The following is a 15,452-nucleotide window of genomic DNA, read 5'->3' as shown; positions in this document are numbered from 1 at the left end:
TCTCTTTCTCTTTCTTTGTCTGTCTCTAGTAACTGTAAGAAACTGTCAGTCAGAACACTTACAGGAAGACCACGGTGTACACTTGAGTGTGTCATGTGTGCTCAGCTTTAGATGGGTATTCGACTTCTTTTTTTAAATAGGAGTGAAAGGGCAACAAGTCTGCAAGGGACACTGAGACATCATTACTTCCATACAGGACAATGCTAAAAGCAAAACACGGGCAAATACTATCACCCTTGTACCAACATGATTATATAAGCAGTATACGCTTGAGAGGCAATGTGGTCTAGTAGAAAGAGGCCTGTAATGAATAGAAGGTTAGATTAGATGGTCCCTTCTGACCTTGAAGTCCAAGAACAGGAGGAATCTTGGATTCTGTTCACAGTTCTGCCACTGGCCAGTTGTGTGACCTTGGATATTCCCTCTTTGTTTCCCCTCTCTATGACTCTATTTGTTCTTCCATCTTCTGTCTGCCTTCTTTTTTTTTAGTTAGTTTGTAGGTTCTTTGGAATAGGGACTGTCTATGTATTTGTACAGTTCACAGTAGAGTCTTGATCTTATCTTAGGGCTCTAGCCATTACTGCAATACAAGTAATAAGTGCAAATAAAATAAACCAATTGGATGTAGGGAAAGATCCTCAAGTAGTGTGACTCTGCATAGCTCTATTAGAATTTATCCCTGTGTGCATGTGGTGAAGAGCTGGCCCACTGATACTTATTTTTTTTTTCAGTTTTGGGGAATGAATTTCTTAATCTTAGCAAGCTCCACAGCAGTGGTGGGAACAGCGTTGCCCAGGTTGCTGGGCTTTTGAGAGCACATGGGCACAGGTAAACCATTGGTAGAATTGATGTTGTTGGTAGGGTTCCAGCAGTTGGGAGATGGAACTGGATTTCCCTTGATAGGGTGGAGACATGTTTGACATAGGCACTGCAAACTCTAAGGACACTTCACTCAGGGCAAAAGGGGACTTTAAACTGCATTTAGTTGCCCAACAGGAGTAGTCAGGCAGGAAGTCCAATGCTCCCTACATTCCTGTGAAGAATAGATGTTCTGAAGTCTGTAGTAAATATTGTATTAAAAAGTGCAGTGAGCTATGCAAATTGCATAACTTATTTTGAGCTTTTTTTTTAAGAGTGTCTATTTTGAAATTTGGCACTGTCTATACAGTGCCAAATTTTGAAATACCCTAAGGGACTTGTCAGAAGAGTGGGCTATGTCTACACTACAGCACTAATTCGAACTAACTTAATTCGAACTAGTGCATCTAGACCTAAAAACTAGTTCGAATTAGCAAAACACTAATTCGAACTAGCATGTCCACATTGAGTGGACCTTGAACCGAGGTTAAGGATGGCCGGAAGCAGTGCCGGCAGGGCATCAGATTAGGACTTAGAGCGTGGAGCTGCTGTCTCAGGCTAGCCGAGGGCTGTGCTTAAAGGGACCTGACCCCCACCCCGGACAGACAGTCCTCAGGGGTTCCCCGCTCGCTTGTCTAACTCGATGAGGGACAGCAAAGCAGTCCTGTCTTGGAGTGCCCTCAATGCCCATACTCGGCACATTACAGCACTCGGCCATCAGCCCGGCTGCACTTGCCACAGGCTGCCATCCGGGGGGGGGTCAATCGGGGGGCCGCAGCAGAGCTTCCACCCCGAGGAGCCTGCAGAGCTACCCCAGTCCTCCCCATCGGGGGCTCGTACCCCATTCCTCCCTCACCTCCTTCCATTTACTCCATCCTATGCCCCCTTCCTGATGTACAAAATAAAGGACACGTGTTCAAAAATAGAAACTCTCTTTATTGAACAAAACTCGGGGAGACTGGGAAAAGGAAGTGGGAGAGGGGAAGAGAGAGGGTGAGAGAGGGGAGGGTAACTAAAATGATTAGGGGTTTGGAACAGGTCCCATATGAAGAAAGGCTAAAGAGGCGGGGACTTTTCAGCTTAGAAAAGAGGAGACTGAGGGGGGATATGATAGAGGTCTATAAAAGCATGAGTGGTGTGGAGAGGGTGCATAAAGAAAAGTTCTTCATTAGTTCCCATAATAGAAGGACTAGAGGACACCAAGTGAAATGAATGGGTAGCAGGCTTCAAACTAATAACAGATAGTTCTTCTTCACAAAGCAAATAGTCAGCCTGTGGAACTCCTTGCTGCAAAAGGCTGTGAAGGCTAGAACTAGAACAGAGTTTAAAGAGAAGTGAGATAAAGTGATGGAGGTTGGGTCCATGGAGTGCTATTAGCCAGGAGGTAGAAATGGTGTTCCTGGCCTCTGTTTGTGGAAGGCTGGAGATGGATGGCACGAGACAAATGGCTTGGTCATTGTCTTCGGTCCATCCCCTCCAGGGTACCTAGTGTGGGCCGCTGTCGGCAGGCTTGATGGACCTTTGATCTCACCCAGTACGGACATTCTAAGCTCAGGGCTCAGGGTCGGGGGTCTCACTGGGCCACCTTGATTTTCATGCAAACCTGCTCCTGGGTGGCCAGGCTGGCAGCTCTCCTGCCCTAGATGGCCACTTTCCTGTGCCTAGTGCAGAGGTCGTGGATGAGGTCCACGATCTCCGCACTAGACCAGGTGGGCGCCCACCTCTTGCGGCCCCAGGCAGGCCCCTGGGAGCTGCCAGCCTGGTCCCGGGAAGAGGCGGAGGGCTGGGTGGTAGCGGGTGGCTGGTTCATGCCGTGCCAGGTGCAGGGTCTGCTGGCTGGGTGCTGGCAGGCTTGCACCTGGCACGGGCATCGTAGCCAGACCGTGCCCCTTTAAGAGCTCCGGGGCCGGGAGGGGGGCAGACAATTTTCCCTGTTGGTGCCCAGAGTGGCCACCAGGACAAGCTGGGGAGGGCTAGCCTCCCACTAGTTCGAATTAAGTGGCTCCCAAAATAGCACCATAGTGTAGACGTACCCAGAGAGATGTTTCCTCATACTACTAATGGCATTGGATTATGTGAGCTCCAAAATACATTTAGGATATAAATTGTTCTCTTATAGCAACATTCACAAAATAAAATAAAACCCATATCTTTTCCAAAGCCTCCCTTCTAGGTTATCTTTATCAGCTAAATACAGAGCCAGTATCTCCCTGACATCCTCTCTCACAAAGACTTGAAATAATTAGATTTCCTTGCAATATTATTATATCCTAAATTGTTATCTTCCCTTTCTGGTGTTCCAACATCCCCCTGAGCTCTGCTACTGGCTTCTTACGTCTGCTATTCTTAAAGAATTACTTGGAATTTTTTTCACAACTACAACGATTTACTCTTCACAGCCCATTTTTGGCCTCTTAATTTTTCATCATACATTTTATCTGACAATATTTTAAGAACTTTTTATTACTTTAGTAGGCTAGTTTTCCAAATTATGAAGTGTATCTGCAATTTGGCTTGTCTAACCTCCCGAACAATGTTACTGAACCATACTGTCCCATGGCCTTTCTTCTGGTATTTTTGCTCAGGGGTACACATGTTTTCTGTGGCTCTATTAAAATATCCCTAAATTGCCTTCATACAAAGTCTAAGAATATTAATTCCTCATTTAGATTCTATTGTTTTTTACTAGCTCCCTGTTCTCGTCTCTGTAGTTTAGTATCATGCTAGTTTTTGGTACAATTCTTCTGTCCAAGCACATCAAACTTAATTATATTGTGGTCACTATTACTTAGTGGTTCAACTATAGTTTGTGAACCAACTTCTGACTGTTATTTAAGATTCCAGCAAGTTAAGATTAGACTCTCCCCTTTTGTGCTCTAGATTTAGTTTGGGGTTGGGAATTCCTTTCCTGCAGCTGCTTTTGTATATTATTTTATCCCACTGGCAATAATGTGGTGCCTCCAGTTATTGAATTTCAGGCCACAGTTAAAATAGTACTCATGATTCACTTTCAGACTCAGCTTAGTTAGTCAAGTGAGTCTTGTGGGTGCACTCAAGGTGCAAATTCCTAGAGGAGAGAATTTTTTCCATTTCTTAATACAATTCATTATTACGTACTCTCCTCCCTCAACATCTGTGTCTTTCTTTCTCTTTCTAAGCTGATAAAAATGAGGATGTGCATTTAAAAGCTCATTAAGTTGTGTCCTGCTCCCAACAGAGGGAGTTGCAGCTGGGCTGTTCTGTTTCTTAAAGCAGTGGTCCTACTGAGAGTGAGGTATCAGTTTGTGTTCACTTCCTCTGCTCAGTATGCAGTTGTCTTTAGTACACAAGGCTTTACCTCATCTAGTAATCCCACCAGAATCCCTATTCTTTCCCAATTTTATGTCAGATTTTTTAAAAGGTGCCTATTTAAACTCGGCTCTATACACTATAACTCCCACAGCCAGTTTTGTTCAATCAGTGCATGAACTTTCCAACTGTTAGCCTGCATTAACTTTTCCAAGGCCTCAAAATAACAGAGTACATGAGCATGCTCATATATAAATAATTTCCTTCAGCTGTTGGCAAACCAGTTATTATTTTGGAGAAACAAGGTGACATCACAGAAAATTCATGTATTATAAATAGAACTGGACTTTCCATTAAGACTTATTCTAGGCCAGCTGAACTCAGTACTTCTCCTCAGGTCAATGTATCTTTTGAGAAAATCAGATCAACCATTACTACCTAACTAAGTAAATACATCGATAAATCTTAATGACATCATCAAAGTTCCCTTGTATTTTCCATACACATTTTTGTAAGAGAGGGAACTAAAACTGCAAACCCAGAAGAGTACCAGTGTTTGATTTTTAGAAGGTAAGAACTGAGTATTCAGGTTGTGGTCTTAACTTTTAGTGGAAAGTGTTATATTTACAGTCCTATAAACTAAACTTGGATTTTCAAGACCACTGAGAGAGTAAGGTCAGAAATTCAATTGTTCTTTATCTCATCAGCAGTATGGTACACACTTAATATCCTTGGCTTCTGAGCTTGGGAGAATAGTAGCATAGAAATCAGCCATCCTCCCAGCCTAGTGCAGCATATCCAGCACAATTGTAAACCTTCCAAGCCTGTGTCTAGACTGGCATGATTTTGCAGAAATACTTTTAATGGAAATTTTTTTCTGTTAAATGTATTTCCACAAAAGAGCACCTAGATTGGCACGGATGCTTTTGCGCAAAAAGTTTAGCCATCGGGGTTTTTTTTGCACAAAACAGTTCTTTCCTATCTACACTGGCCCTCTTGGGCAAGTATTCTTGTGCAAGAGGGCTTTTTCCTGAGCAGGAGCATGAAAGTATTTGCACAAGAAGCACTGATTTTGTACATTACAAAGTCAGTGTTCTTGCGCAAATTCAAGCAGCCAGTGTAGACAGCTGGCAAGTTTTTGTGCAAAAGCAGCTGCTTTTGCGCAAAATCTTGCCAGTCTAATTGCACCCAAAGTTTTTCACACAAATACAGGGAGAGGAGTAAGAATTTCAGGATATCTTATTATACTCCATTTATAGTATGTCTACATTTGGACTGATGTTTGAGAAGTTGCTGATCCATCTTTGCATGAAGGAATGCTGGATGTTTTCCAGTGAGTTTAGAAATTCATAGGTGCCTCATACCTTAGCTAAGGTACATACATTACCTTAAAAGTGAACTTGATGATCAAGTAGCATATTTTAGTGCTTATGTTTTTGTGATAAATTATAACTTACCACTCTGTAGCATTTATCTTTGGTATAATTTTTGTGGTTACCATGGCACTTTGAACAGGCCAAATATCAATATAAGAATATTATATTTAGAGAGAATAGCAGGATGGTAGTATAGGTATTTCTAGTTATTAAAGATTTTTTGAATTAAGTGGAATTGAAAAATTTCAATAGAGTGTTTTTGCATTTACAAAGAAAATACTAAATAAAAGTTTGATGCAAGACCACTGAAACATCAAATGAACAAGAACTTCAGGCTGCATAAATTTTCCACTGTTGCTTTGCAAATCATTCAAAAGGTGTTATTATATTGGACCTTGGAGTGTTAAGATCAAGATCGCAGGTTAGCAAGCAGAATGAAAATAGACAGTTGGATGAATATGGAAAATCTTTCTTACATTCTTAAAGAACTGCCCATTGCGGGACATTTTCCCAAATGAGAATTAATTCTGAATATGAAATAACTTTACTGTATTATTCTGAAAACACTATGGCTACGTCTACACTGGCCCCTTTTCCGGAAGGGGCATGTTAATTTCAGCTATCGTAATAGGGAAATCCGCGGGGGATTTAAATATCCCCCGCGGCATTTAAATAAAAATGTCCGCTGCTTTTTTCCGGCTTTTAGAAAAGCCGGAAAAGAGCGTCTACACTGGCCCCGATCCTCCGGAAAAAGCGCCCTCAAAGTAGGAATAAGATCCTCTGGAAAAGGGCGCTTTTTCCGGAGGATCGGGGCCAGTGTAGATGCTCTTTTCCGGCTTTTCTAAAAGCCGGAAAAAAGCAGCGGACATTTTTATTTAAATGCCGCGGGGGATATTTAAATCCCCCGCGGATTTCCCTATTACGATAGCTGAAATTAACATGCCCCTTCCGGAAAAGGGGCCAGTGTAGACGTAGCCTTTGAATTTAACTCCAGTTAAAATTATGTTAGTGAAGTCATATTTTCTTGATTTTATTTCATTTTCATTCTTATTATTTGTTACATTGGGGGCTTCAAATAGTGCTTTTAACCATTAAAAGAATAGTCATTAGGTAAACATAAAATTGTCTGAACATCAATTTAGCCCTGTGACTTCCATTCATTAAATGGAGAAAATCTTCCTTCTGTTTGTTTTAAACCTGCTGCCTATTAATTACATTTGGTGACCCCCTAGTTCTTATGTTGTGGGAATAAGTAAATAACTTCCTTATTCACTTTTCCCATACCAGTCATGATTTTATAGACCCCCATCATATCCCCCCTTACTCTTTTCTTTTCTAAGATGAAAAGTCCATGTCTTTTTAATCTCTCTTCATACGGGGCCAGTTTCAAACCCCTAATCAATTTTGTTGTGCTTTTCTGAACCTTTCCAATTCCAATATATCTTTTTTGAATTGAGGCAACCACATCTGTATGCTATATTCAAGATATGGGCATGCCATGGTTTTATATAGAGGCAATAAGATATTTTCTGTCTTATTTTCTATCCCTTTTTAAATGACTCCTAACATTCTATTTGCTTTTTTCAATGCCGCTGCACACTGAGTGAATGTTTTCACATCCACAGTGACTCCAAGATCTCTCTCTTGAGTAGTTGTAGCCAAATTAGTCCCCATCATATTGTATGTATAGTTGGGATTATGTTTTCCAATTTGCATTACTTTACATTTATCAATATTACATTTCACTTGCCATTTTGTTGCCCAATCATTTAGTTTGGTGAGATCTTTTTGAAGCTCATCACAGTCTGCTTTGGTCTTAACTTTCTGGAGCTGTTTGGTATCATCTGCATATTTTGCCACCTTACTGTTTACCCTTTTCTCAAGATTATTTATAAATAAGTTGAATGGGATGGGTCCCAGGACAGGCCATTGGGGGACCCCACTCATTACCTCTCTCCACTCTGAAAACTTACCATTTATTCCTACTGTTTGTTTCCTGTCTTTTAACCAGTTATCAATCCACAAAAGGACCTTCCCTCTTATCCCATGACAATTTATCCATGAAAGGATCTTTCCTCTTATCACATGACAACTTATCCATGAAAGGACCTTTCCTCTTATCCCATGACAACTTAGAAATGTGATGGTATCATTCACAACCTGGAACCCACATGTGGTAGAGAATCTACAACAAAATGATCTGCCCCCTGATAGGAGGCTACAGGATGACTCATCCACCAAAAATGCTGTTCATCAGAGTCTGGGGCTATTGGACCAGTTTCACCTCTTCATGATGTCCAGGGCCATTGGTTGTCATTTGGATAGCTGAGACTGAAGTACTCATCACTGCTGTTTAAACACTAGTGATTGGGGAACCAGCCTCTTCATTGCTCTTGAAGTCTTGGTGCTGCTATGGAGACAACCAGTGTAGGGAGGGCCTGCAAATTGGTAAGTTTCACCGTTAGATAATTGCATACTATACTCTTTCTGGAAGGTTCTGACATAACATTACTTTATTAGAATCCAGAACATTACAACACACCAGAACCCCAAAGACAGCGAGTGACAAAGCAAGACACTCTCTAAAACAGAGAGATGCACAACTCACCCCACTTTACTGTAGGCTTCTGACTGAATGCTGCTAGCCCCAGTTCACACACTTCCTACAGAGCCCCATAATCTATGCAAGCAGAACCAGGATATAAAGCTGAAATTTAAAGTGACATCTTACAATTTTAACATGGTTTTCAAAACACCACACAAGCAAAATGGACCAAAATTCAGTTAGAAATCTTGTGAATACTTCGTAGATTAAGACAGAATGTTTCCTAGAGGAAGTGGCCTACAGCTCAAACTAAAATGTGTTATGAATGACTTTACTGGCTCAGCTGTAGAAGAAGTAGATTTATGTTCCAATAACTGCATATTGATTTTTAAGAGTTATTATTTTTCTTCATACTCCTCCAGTTGAGTTTTAATAGAGGTATATTAAATCATATCTACCTTCAGAAAAATATTTTAATAGAAGCACAAATATGATTAAATAAGAATACTGTACACTACTATTAAGTTGACAACTGAAAGATGGATTTCTCTATGGCAACCAAAAGTGGTTTGATATTGCAAGAGTCCACATTCCATCTATAACACCTACTCTGTGAATCAACACAGTGGTATCAAGTTAATGTAATGTAGCCAAGTTGTCAAAGAGCAAATGCAAACAGATTGTCTGGGACTCTGGGTGAACTTTGGCACACTTTAAAGATCCAACTGGGACTGTCACAAAATAAAATATCCTGATATTTCATTCACATTTCTTAACAACATCTGAGTGCCTGGTGAATATGTTCAAGTATTGCCAGAAAAAATATTGTGATCTAGGAAACATCAGGGAAAAGCTCATACTTCTGCAACTTGCTTTGTTGTCTCTACCAGCACAGACACAAGCACATTTATTATACTGCAGTATAATATTTAAGTCAATGGGAGCTGTCAGGGCTGTTCCACACTCTGTCCCTCCAAGTGCAGAAGATGAAGATCCACAAGAGAGCATCGAAACCTTGCTTCTACAGGCACTGGTTACAAAAAACTCTCCTCCCCCCACCCTCCAGAATCATAATACACAGATTTTGGGGAATTTGTGCCTCCATCAATTGCTTTTTTTTATCTCTAAAAAACAGGGGTGAACACTTGAAATCAACCCCAGGGTACTCCATGCTCTTTTGCCCCAAAAGAGATTGAAAAGAGAAAAACAAGCTGCAGTCTCTAGAAGCTGACCCCTCAGTCACAGACATGCGGCTACACACAGACAGACCTTCCAAGACACAAGAATCAAATCATCACCTTAAAAAAGTGATTTTTATTGTAAAACAAAAGATAAACTTGATAAAGCATACTTGGTTGCTAGATGTTACAGGACAACTAAGGAAAACAAATTAAAACAGAGAATAGTCTCCAGGCACAATGCAAGGTAGTAAATGGAGAAGGGAAGCATAGATTCACACAGAGAGGTTCAAACCAAACCACAAAATAAAGAAAAATTACCCTGAATGCAACTGGATTCACTTTCCCCTTTACTGACTTACAGTTTTCTCTTTTTTCAGTCCACTCCCATGCCCCAAATTCCTTGGATACATGGTTGTCCTGCCTGGGTTTAAGTCATTCTGTGTCTCTCAACTGGTTTATCTCTCCCACACAAACAAGGCTAGATTAAGGCATGGGCTAGCTGGGCAGCTGCCTGGGGCACCAAACTATGCGCCCCTTACAGCTGCCATCAGGCACCGCACGCGGGCTGCAGCAGATTGCAGCTCAGCCCGCCCTGGGCGGCCCCGGTGTGCGCGCCAGGGGTGGTATCTGGGCTGGGCCAGGCCGGGCACGTGTGTCCTGCCGCTGCCAGCTTCATGCACCCTCCCCCACATTCTGGGAAGGAGTGGGGCACCCTCTCCCAACCCAGGGTGCAATTAACCTGTCTGCCCTGGGTGCTGGAATGGCTCGGTCTGGCCCTGAACACAAAGAAAAGTAGGCAAAGAATTGTATACAATTCAAATTTCATCCCTCTATTTCGATTGGTTCTCCCGGCCCCCTGGCCAACACCTTTGCTAGCTACTTGAGTTTAACCCCTTAGTCACCAGTGTTGGTCAGCACTCCTCCGGTCCATTATAGAGCAATGAAAGATAAGCATGCTCTCATTGATGGTGCAATGCAGTAATTATATTCAATAAGGCCATAAACATTTAATCACATTTAAATAAAAGGAATAGATATTCAAAACTATCGACTTGGGCTTGAATAAAGATATTAACTGGTTAACACACTACAAAGATAATTTTCCTCACCTTTGATATTCACATTTACACATCAAAAGCTATGAATGGGACACATCCAGCCTAACTCAATTAGCATAATTAAAACTGGCCCTGCCATTGACAGGTAACTGCTTTTGCTGTTATATATACTCTGGATTCTGTAATTTTCACTCCAGATGATCTGATGAAATGGGTTTTCATGTAGTCGAGTTATTGGACCTGAAAGGAGCCAGAAAACATTAGGAATATTCATTCAACTTTTATCTTTATTGCAAACCTTATAATCAATGCTAGAAACATCTATAAGTACAGCTATCAATAGCTATAAATCAGATATAGTTCACCAGCTAAGCAGTCTTACAGTGCTGGACAGGAGGTCATGACCTCTCTTTTCCCTATGTGTTCAGGCATCTGCAATGTATCTACTGGTATGAACAGTTCAGCTTCTGGTTGCTGCAAGCAAGGTATGTGGGTGTACCTGCTCAGTTCCTCCCAGTAATTGCCTTGCTTAAACCTATATTTATACTAAGCTTGACTTGGGTGCCTGTGACTATGATTAACCACACATTGTTTAGAACTACATTAATTTCTTATTCTTTAAACTAAACTACACTAGTTATCATCTTATCTGTTGCTATTTTTACTTATGATATGCTACTTTTGTACTTTATTTTCTTTTTTAAGGCTAATAGTTTTATAACTGCCAGGTCTTGTCTTGTACTTCTGCTTATCTACCTGGGACATTCCCACCTAGTTCATTGTGTGTGCTCACTGTGATCAAGCTTTGCCCAACTGCCTTAAGTACAAAAGCTTCAGAGGGGTAGCCGAGTTAGTCTGTAACTCGAAAATCTTGTAACTCAAAAACCAATTAATAGTCTTGCCACACCTTAGAGACTAACAAAACATGTAGATGGTATCATGAGCTTTCTCCACCCACTTCTTCCAATAAATGTAGTTATTAAAGGTCCAGTTTCTAAAGAAATAGGGGTGGGTGGGATTAAAGGGGGGAAAATGGGAAAGAAATAGACAATTAGAATGTCCGTGCTACAGGAAGCTGATAGAGAAGGAACTCATTGTTCTTAAGTACCCGTTGTTTGGTTTTTAATGTCATTAGGATATGGAATGTAATGGGCCATCCATCCAATGTCTTTATTCATATCTCTGTGATAGGGATCAAACTTGTAAATAAAGTTGAGTTCTAAGGCTTCCCTGTGGAGTTGGCATGTGAAATTGGCCTGAAACAATACAGTGACTTTGAAATCCATTAATGGGTGCCTGGGCAATTTAAAAAGTTCCCCAACTTTTCTGTTCTATTCTGTTTAAAAAGTTCCCCAAAGGTTTCTGTGTGTTGTCTTTTTGGATATCTGATTTGTACCCATGAATTCTCTTTCATAGAGACTGTCCAGTTTCGCCAATATACATGTCAGAGGGGCATTGCTGGCATAGATCACATTAGTGGATGTGCAATTAAATGAGCCTCTGATATGGTGATTTGTATGGTTAGATTCTGTGATGATATCGCTTGTATAGATGTGTGGACAGAGTTGTCCCTGGGGTTGATTGCAGGGTGGGTTCCTGGATGAGTATGATGGAGGTCTGCTGCATGGTTACTGGAAAGAATTTATTTGAGGTTAAGGAGTTTTCTGTAGGCGAGGATTGGCCATAAGTACAAGAAGCCATATTCTTGCATGCTTGCTTCAGGTTTTGCTAGAATGCATGCGTTGCACCAGACTTTATCCAAGCCTGAGCTTGCCTGGTTAAATGACAGTACTTTGGTCAAGACAGAGCCATGCAGGCTCCCGCACATAGGTTTTATCCATGAAAGCTCATGATATAATACATTTGTTAGTCTCTAAGGTGCCATAGGACTTCTCGTTCTCTTAGGAGTGGTATTTACAAAAACAACGCAGGTATGCAGGGGAAAGATCAGAAAGGCTAAGGCACAAAATGAGCTAGTTCTAGCTAGAGACATAAAGGGTAAAGAGAAGACATTCTACAAGTATACAAGAAGCAAGAGAAAGACAATGGACAGGGGAGAACCATTGCTCTGTGAAGAGGGAGAAATAATAACAGGAAACTTGGAAATGGCAGAGATGCTTAATTACTTCTTTGTTTCAGTCTTCACCAAGAAATTTGATGATGGAGGAATGACTAACATAGTGAATGCTAATTGTAATGTGGTAGGTTTAGAAGATAAAATAAAATAAAAATAAGTTAAAAAATACTTTAAAAAGTAAGATGTCTTTAAATCACCAGGGCCTGATGAAATAAATCCTAAAATAATCAAGGAGCTGATAGAGGAGGGATTTGATCCTTTAGCTATAATCTTTGAAAAATCATGGAAGTCAGGATTGACTCCAGAAGACTGGAAAAGGGCAAATATAGTACCCATCTATAAAAAGGGAAACTACAGTCCAGCCATGTTTAACTTCTGGGCCAGGAAAAATAATGGATCAGGTAATTAAAGAATACATCCACAAACATCCAGAATAGTGATAGAAATGTAGCCGTGTTAGTCTGGGGTAGTTGAAGCAAAATGCAGGACAATGTAGCACCATCTTGTTAGTCTTTAAAGTGCTACATTGTCCTGCATTTTGCTTCAAACATCCAGAAGATAATAAGATAATAGATAACAGCTAGTATGGATTTATAAAGAACAAATCATGTCAAACAAATATAATAGCTTTTTTTGATAGGATAAGAAGTCCTAGGGTAAGGGAGAAGTGATGTATGTGGTATACTGAGACATTAGTAAAGCATTTGATATGGTCTCACATGTCCTTCTTATCGATAAACTAGGCAAATACAAATTAGATGGGGCTACTATAAGGTGGGTGCCTAACTGGCTTGATAACCATTCACGGAGAGTAGGTATTAATGGTTCACATTCATGCTAGAAGGGTGTAACAAATGGAATTCTGCAGGGGTCTGTTTTGGGACCGGTTCTGTTCAATATCTTCATCAATGATTTAGATGATGGCATAGAAAGTACATTTATTAAGTTTGCAGATGATACAAAGCTGGGAGGGTTTGAAACTGCTTTGGAGAATAGAGTCCTAGTTTAAAAAGATCTGAACAAACTGGAGAAATGGTCTTAGGTAAATAGGATGAAGTTTAATAAAGACAAATCGAAAGTACCCCTCATAGGAAGGAACAATCAGTTTCACACATACAGAGTGGGAAGTGACTGTCTAGGAAGGAGTACTGCAGAAAGGAATCTAAGGGTCATAGTCACAAGCTAAATATGAGTCAAGAGTGTGACATTGTTGCAAAAAAAGCAAACATGATTCTGGGATGCATTAACAGGAGTGTTGTGAGCAAGACACGAGAAGTCATTCTTCCACTCTACTCTGCACTGATTAGACCTCAATTGGAGTATTGTATCCAGTTGTGGGCACCACATTTCAAGAAAGAGGTGGAGAAATTGGAGAAGGTCCAGAGAAGAGTAGCAAAAATGATTAAAGGTCTAAAAAACATGGGCTATGAGGAAGGCTGAAGGAATTGGGCTTGTTTAATTTGGAAAAAAACAGACTGATAAGGGATATGATAGCAGTTTTCAGGTATCTAAAAGGGTGTCACAAGGAGGAGGAGGAAAATTGTTTTCCTTGGCCTCTGATGATAGGACAAGAAATGATGAGCTTAAACTGCAGCAAGGGAGGTTTAAGTTGGACATTAGGAAAAACTTCCTAATTATCAGGGTGGTTAAACATTAGAATAAATAATAAATTGTCTAGGGACATTGTGGAATCTCCATCACTGGAGATATTTAAGATTAGGTTAGACAGACATCTATCAGAGATGACCTAGATGGTGCTTGGACCTGCCTGAGGGCAGGGAACTGGACTTGATGATCTCTTGAGCTTCCTTCCAGTTCTAGTATTCTATGATTCTATAAGAATAACTATACAGGGTCAAAGGCTTCAGCAGGATAGCTGAGTTAGTCTGTAACAGGAAAAACTTAAAGAATAACAACAGATTAGAAGCACCTTAAAGGCTAACAAAACATGTAATGACATCATGAGCTTTCATGGGCACAGCCCACTTCTTCAGATTACAGCAGTGTTAGAAGTCCAGATCTAAGAATAAATAAGGGAAGGAGAGAGTGGAGGAGGAGGAAAAAAGAGAAAGAAAAGGAGAAAAAAAAAGGAGGGGAGGAAGAAAAAAGAGAGACAGTGAGTAAATAAGCTTCAGAGGGGTTGCTGAGTTAATCTATAACAAAAAAAACTTAAAAAACACCAAATAGCCTAGTAGCACCTTAAAGACTAAATAGTTACAAGAGGCTGATAAGAACCCTTAGAACCTCCATTGTTTGGCTGGTAGATTATGTCATAGGATGTGAAAAGTAATGTGCGAGCCAGCCAATGTCCTTGTTCATGCCATGTGCATAAGAATTAAGCTTGTAAATGAAGTTGAGATGCTATCCTTCTCTGTGTATTTGGCTTGTGGAATTTTCCTGGAAAAAAAAAAACCTGACTTGGAGGTCCAGTAATGAATGTCCAGGTACATCGAACTGTCCTCCAACAGGTTTTTGTGTATTGCCTTTTCGGATATCTGATTTGTCAGACCAGTGATCCATTTGGCTCAGTATCCTGTCTTCCATCAGCAGCCAATATGAGGTGCCTCAGAGAGAATGAACAGAACTGTAATCATCAAATGATCCATTCGGTGCCTCCCATTCCCAGCTTCTGGTGAACAGAGTATAGGGACAAATACTAACATATTGGCAAGAAACATTCTTCTATATTTGTCTGGCCCAATACAAACAAAATTTGGGCCCCGAAGAAAAATTATTTTTGGATTCACCTGTCCCTATACTTTCTGCAGTAGTAGCCCCACAAGATTAATATACAATGTTGGCCTGGATTCTGCTCTGCTACACTGGTGTAAATCTGGAGTAATTCATTTGAATTTGTTCAAGATTTATATCACTATAACCAACAGAAAAATGTTATCCCCAGATCTATAAACCAGCTCAATGCATTTTACAACCTTTAACTGATTTTGTGTTCATCCAGTGTTATTACTGCATCATGTAGCAAGTTTTATGAGCATCTTATAAAATGTTAGCACAATATTTTATAATGCTGTGCTTCCACATTTAATTCTTTATTTCCCCCAAGTGGCT

This window comes from Pelodiscus sinensis, chromosome 2 (genome assembly GCF_049634645.1).
Source record: "Pelodiscus sinensis isolate JC-2024 chromosome 2, ASM4963464v1, whole genome shotgun sequence".
Lineage (NCBI taxonomy): Eukaryota > Metazoa > Chordata > Testudines > Trionychidae > Pelodiscus > Pelodiscus sinensis.
This window is presented reverse-complemented; position numbering follows the sequence as displayed.